Source organism: Curcuma longa, chromosome 5, assembly GCF_044706935.1.
Source record: "Curcuma longa cultivar G26 ecotype Majalengka, Jawa Barat chromosome 5, ITB_CL_G26_1.1, whole genome shotgun sequence".
NCBI lineage: Eukaryota > Viridiplantae > Streptophyta > Magnoliopsida > Zingiberales > Zingiberaceae > Curcuma > Curcuma longa.
The window spans coordinates 2,842,347-2,848,689 of NC_133865.1; the positions used below are offsets into that span (position 1 = coordinate 2,842,347).

Here is a 6,343-nt window from a genome sequence, read left to right on the forward strand (position 1 = left end):
TAAATATAATTGGTCTATTTCCTAATATCAATCTTTTAGAATAAATGGTCAGCCAATTATTGATAACATGGTATCAAATCTCTAAGTTCAAGCCCTGTGTCAAATATATAGTCATGATGGGCATCATGACAATTACTGAAGCTGAAATGCTCCATGATCATTGGCCTCACATGGACAAGTGCAGTGGTTCTAATAACTTGAGCTTGCTTTTATGTAAAGTGGTTCACACCAATCAATGTTAAGAATAATCAATATATCAAGCACCTCATGATGAAATATTAGTGATATTTTCAACATTAAGTCTCCACATCATGTAATCAAATTGTCAGTCTCAATGGGCTTCTATTTCACCATCAAATTTCCAAAGCTTTCTGGAATCCCTAGTGAAGCTACAATCCATTGTTCAACTCACCATAAAATTTTTGTCCATAATAACGCATTCATTGAGATGTTACAATTTTATAGAGTTAACTGACACACTTTCCAAACATATCAGCATGTCTAGAATCCACTATTCTGAATTGATAAGCAATACATAAAAATCTTGAAATGAAAAATAACAAAAACTTGAGGAAACAAGAAGCTACCTTGAAATGGACATTTGGATGAAAAATTTTGGTAAGGAAACGAACTTGTGGAGGTAATAGAGGATATTGTTCTGGAATAGCAAATGCAAGCTGAAAAACACCACCTTCATATGGTGTTTCTGAAGGCCCCTAATGCAGAAAAAGTCAGGCAATCAAAGATTATAAAATAGTATCCTTGCTTCAATTACACTTTACCTTTATAAGAGCAGTCCACTTAAATATGTTTGAATCATCACATATTAACTGAATATCTGGGTCTACCCCTTTCTCTCGTTGCACTTCCTTGTATTCCTTAAAAAGTCTAGCTCTTGATGCCTGCAAATAATTGATAATTTATGCTTGATTAGTATATTGAAAGGTGTTATTCCTCTTGATCAAGAAATAGCAGGTATATGCTTTGGGTTAGGTAAAAAATATAACAACTCGCATGCACAATCACCAGTCAGATAAGGAAAAAACAACTAGACAATTGTCAAACAGTGAACCAGTAATATGGCATGGTTGTTAAACTCAGCTAACTGTGGTACAGATTGGCTAAAGGCTGGAACGGTATCTGAAGTCGCCAACCCAATTTTGTCAAACATCTTGGGTATGTGCTGATTAGGAGATTACTGGAGGATCGTCAAACATTAATTAAACCTTTGGAAGTTGCTAATTTCTCAAAGGAAATCACCGAAATTGAGAGATAATAAAGAAGAATAAGTAATTATTTGTATATTAAACTTTTGGAAGTTGCTAATTTCTCAAATGAAATCACTGAAATTGAGAGATAATAAAAAAGAATCAGTAATTATTTGTGAAAATCTGCCAATTTTTCACTGAGATAAGATCGAGCCAACATATTCAATGAGACCTAGACTCGGTAACGAGGAAAAGATGAACATGCCAAAGAGGAAGACTGCTATGACATGAGGATCATCATCAATGGGATCCACTGTGTAAAGACACCGTGCGACTTGTCAAAGCCAGAACTGAGCTCCATGCAACTACGTGAGGAGAAGTTGAGCAGGACTGCATAGTCGTTGCCACCAATTGGTGTTTGAAAGGATCAAATCATCCCCTCTTTCAGTTCAGGAAGAAGCAACAAAACATGTGGGTCTTAGGTGCATGTAAAGTAATAAATTACAGTTAACTAGTTAGTATGCTAGCTTAAGTAATGTAGTAATTTGGTAATGCAACTTTTGTATGTACTAACCTGGGTTGCTAATTGGTTGCACCAAGGTACCTAAAGAATGTTTAGTATACTGCAAGTATTGTATGAGTATATGTATTAAATTAGGTAGTAATAATAGTTTATTTGATAAAAATAATGTAAAGGTTAATTATGCAAAGCATAAGATGAAGGACCTAACAAGCCAACTATGTGAATTAGTAATTTGTCACTATTATTATGTATCTTGAGTAATCAGTAATTATATATTAATTATATACTAATTGGTGCTAGCATAAGTAATGTACTTATTTGGAAATGCACTTTAGTATTTGCTAACCTGGGTGGCTGGTTGGGTGCACGTAAGTGCTTAATGAATTATTAATATACTGCATCTGTTGTATGAGTAATATGTTTTTAATTAGGAAGTAATAAAAGATTATTTGATGAGATAGTGTAAGGTGAGGTTAATTGTGAAAGACATAAGATATTAAGATTAAGGACCAAACAAGCTGGCTATGTGAATGAGTAATTTGTTACTATTATATGTATATTAAGTAATCAGTAATTATATATTAATTATTTGCTAATTGTGATCATTAAATGAGAATCACTAAAATATATTTGATTAATATTCAAGATAATTGTATCATTGGTTAATATTGGATTAATTAGAAATAATAATAATACTAATTAAATTTTAATTACCTAATCTTGGAATGAATAATATTAGTAATTACATCAATTTTATCAAATTAAACGTACAAATTGATATCTTCGAATATTCTATTATTTATTTATCTAAATTGTCTTTAAAATAAATATCACATTATAATTAAAAAAATTAAATTGCATACCAAATTAATTTTTAAATAAAAATATTTGTTCATCTATATTGATTATTGCTACTGAAATATAATAAGAATAATAATATGTTAAGGAAAATAGTCATAGAGCTAATACATTTATCATTAATCTGAGATAAATATCAAACTTATTGATAATAAGAACAATTATGAATTATAAAACAAATATAATTTATTTATTTATTTATTCTTTGTTTTTGAATTTTTCTTTTCAATTGTGATTGGCCAATCCTAACAATCTAATGCAATGCATAAATTCTAATCCGTCAGATGCATTACATTTTGACAACCATGGCATGCATAATCTAAATGGTATGTCACTGATTAAACTGACCTATGACATTTCAAGACCACATAGTTTTTAACTTTACCCCTCTATGTAAAGAGAATAAAAGTAATCAGGTTCTCTACAATGTCCCCATTGAGCACTAACTTTGTTTTCATAGAAAATTTTATATGTTTAATTATGTGATTTTCTAGAGTACATTTGAGCCTAGCCAGAGATTCAGCAGCAGCAGAATGGAAACAAAATGAACATATAAGATTTTTGACCTAACCTGCATCATTCTTGCTGATGAATATGCTGGGACCGAACAGTATCGTATTGGAGTATGTTCTACAAAATGCAAAGGATTTCATAACAAATAAATTGATGCAACTAAAAAAATAAGTAAACAGTAAATTACAAGTTGTAGGGGTCACTATAACTGGACACAAAAGTTCATGATTCTATAAAAGAAGATTTAAATAAACTAAAATAGGGATTTAAATCAATTAACATGCAAACAGAATGATTTGTTCAAGGCAATTCAACTAATAGTGGTACAATCAACTGGATGGTCATTTTAGTCAACTAAATAGTATAGTGTTGGGATTTTAATGTTAATCGACCAAATAGTATGATGGGTCATTTGAAGGCTAAAGTCAGTTGACTGAAGATCTTACTTTCATCCTTCTGAATTGAAGGTTGGAGTCAAGGGAATATAAGCTCTTGGAAATCTTTTAGGCACTATGAACTCCTGAAAAAGTATCTAAAACTCCGATACTCATGAAGATCAAGTACCCAAAGGAATCCGAAAGTCTGAACCAAGGTTAAAGGCTTCAACATCTCAAGCACTTGGTAGTTTACCTCTTTTCTTTTCTAGTCTCTCAATTCCATCTTTAGGAAAAAAGTGAAATTCTTCATTAAAAGAAATCTTGGTTGCAAGCTCAGAGAGAGTGTGCAAAATACCATTATTTAGGTCAAGGTGTTATCTTTAGAGGTTGCAAACTTATTAGAAAGTTACCCCATTGACTCATTTTATAAGGCAGTAGGTGGTGATAATGGATTTGCAAAAATCAACGTAGGTTGTAGAGTAGGAGTAAGGCTCTAAACCACATTAGATATTTAGTTGGCGTATGCTATTTTCTTTTGTATTTTATTTCTATTGTGATTGCAACACTAATCATTACACACAGGCACTTATTACACCCTTGAATTTGAGCTTGTATGTATGCATGGATTCATTAAAAATTTGAATTTACTATACCTCCTCTTCTCCAGCTGGTGATACACAATCTCATATTAAAGAGGCAGTGTGCTAAGTTTGTGAAGTGGGCTAAGAGGGATCAAGTACATGTTCAGAAGTAGATCTGGATATAAGGTGTGGCTTGACAACATCCTCAAAGAGGAGAACAATCTTTCTCCCTTTGGAACAAGATAGGAGAATTAAGGACCCCAACTTGCGAAGGAGGAACTAAGGAGTAATGTGACCATTAGTAATGTTGTTACCAATATATTTATATGTAGCCCTTTATTCTTGTGTCCTCTATTAGCAATCTTGGTATTTCCTATTTAATCACGTGAAGGTAATTTCCTATTGCTCCAGGTAGATGATTTCTGGGCTGGTTATAAATGTTATAACAGATTATGAGTAGTTTCTTGTTTTGCTTCAGTGATAACATGTATTTAACAAAGAAAATGCAATGTAAAATGACATCACGTTTTAACTATCCCCTCTTCTTCTTATGAGCATCATTAGGCAGTAACATACTCTTACAATGGATGTATGAACTATTATACGAGATATCAGCATTTTTGAGAAGATACAGAGAAAACATTAGAACATAAGTTAAGATGGGTGTATTAAAGTCGATTAATTAACAGACTTAATAGTTAAATACAACAACAACCAAACCTTTATCCCACTAAGTGTGGTCGGCTAGACATAATAGTTAAATGATAAATAAATTATGCAAAAATTGTAAGTGGTAGAAAGAGCACAAGAGACCAAATAAAACTAGACATAAATAAATGAATAAATGATAGTAGTATTACTATCTCTACAACATTTTATAGATCTCAAATTCTCAATGATAGGATGAGATTCATCTAGACGATCCCAACTAGTGGTGCAGTGGAAATAATCGGAAAAAAAAGACATCCTGCTCTAGCCCATTACAATCCCCTACATTGAATAACTTTGGGTTCGACTGATAAATTTATTAACCAATCAGATACAAGTGCAACTTCATTTACAAAGAAATGCCACTGCAAGTATAAAGCAAGGAGAAGGAATCAAGCATGGTTAAAGCTTTCTCCATGATCCATATTATTTTGTGAATCAAAATTAATGGCAAAGAACCACAACACTGTAGCTATTTATGATCCAACAAGAATGGAAGGATACATAATATATATAGCTAAAATCAGCATGTCTCCTGACGAAAATTATAAGTCTTGCGTTCAGACTTATTACTCAAAAAAGTAAATAAATAAAAATCTTGTTCTTAAAGAACCTAATAAGATTGATTAAGCAAAATATTTCCACAAATCTGACTGTGAAAAAACAACTTTAAAGAAGTAATATCCAAAACATCTGCTTTGGTCTTCAAGCATAAAAAAGTCTAAACTTTAATGAGATTGAAGCATCCAATATCAGGAGTGATTCCATTAACGGCGAAAAGAAACGCTAAAATGAGATCCAAAAGGAATAATAGAAGAGATTCCATGAACTATGTAACCTATTAGAGGATAAACGAAGTATAAGGAGGCAATCGTACCTAGAATCAAACAAGAATGGGATGGGGGCAAAAAATTCCTCGCGGGACGAACTTGACTCGAGATTAATCCGCAGCGCAGGGCAACTTCGGAATTCGGAAACTCAATCACCGGCCCATAGGCATAGCCATCATCCTCTTCTCAATCAACGACATAATAGACACACACACGAATCAACGGCCATATCTATCTTTAAGGCAAATTTCCAGGACGCCTTGACAAAATTCCCAAAAACGTCCTCACATTCTAACTTTTTAAATCGAACTCCTTTCTTTTCCCACTTGAATTACCCAAAATGCTCCACATCATATTAGCAATTCTAACTTTTAAATTCTTTCTCTTATCTATTTTTTTATTTATTCAAAACAATTGATTCTGCAATATTCTCTTTTTAGAAAACTAAAAGTTTATTATTTTAGACAAATTGAAAGTATTATTGAATTTGAAAAAAAAATGAAATTTACATTGAAAAAAATATTCTAAACTCAAAATAAAATATTTTAGTCTATCAAAAACTTTGGATGAAAAAGTACTTAACAATTTATATGCAAAGAAAAATGTCTACTAACTAATGGAATAGTGAAGATGCTCAAATAAATAATATTATCATGAATCTTTACGAATCTTTTTTCTGAAAATCTAGATACAATGGTACATTGAAACAAGCAAGCACTATACTTGAACTCAATTTAGACTTGCC

General features: G+C 31.8%; 1 long non-coding RNA gene across 1 annotated transcript; it reads right to left on the minus strand.

The window, feature by feature from the left end:
• Positions 1-558: 558 nt before the first annotated feature.
• Positions 559-5,773, minus strand: LOC141830212 (uncharacterized). Its single transcript, XR_012601934.1, has 4 exons — positions 5,646-5,773; positions 3,161-3,219; positions 783-902; positions 559-716 (listed from the first exon to the last, which is right to left on the minus strand). It is a non-coding gene; the product is annotated as an uncharacterized LOC141830212 (long non-coding RNA).
• Positions 5,774-6,343: the final 570 nt, after the last annotated feature.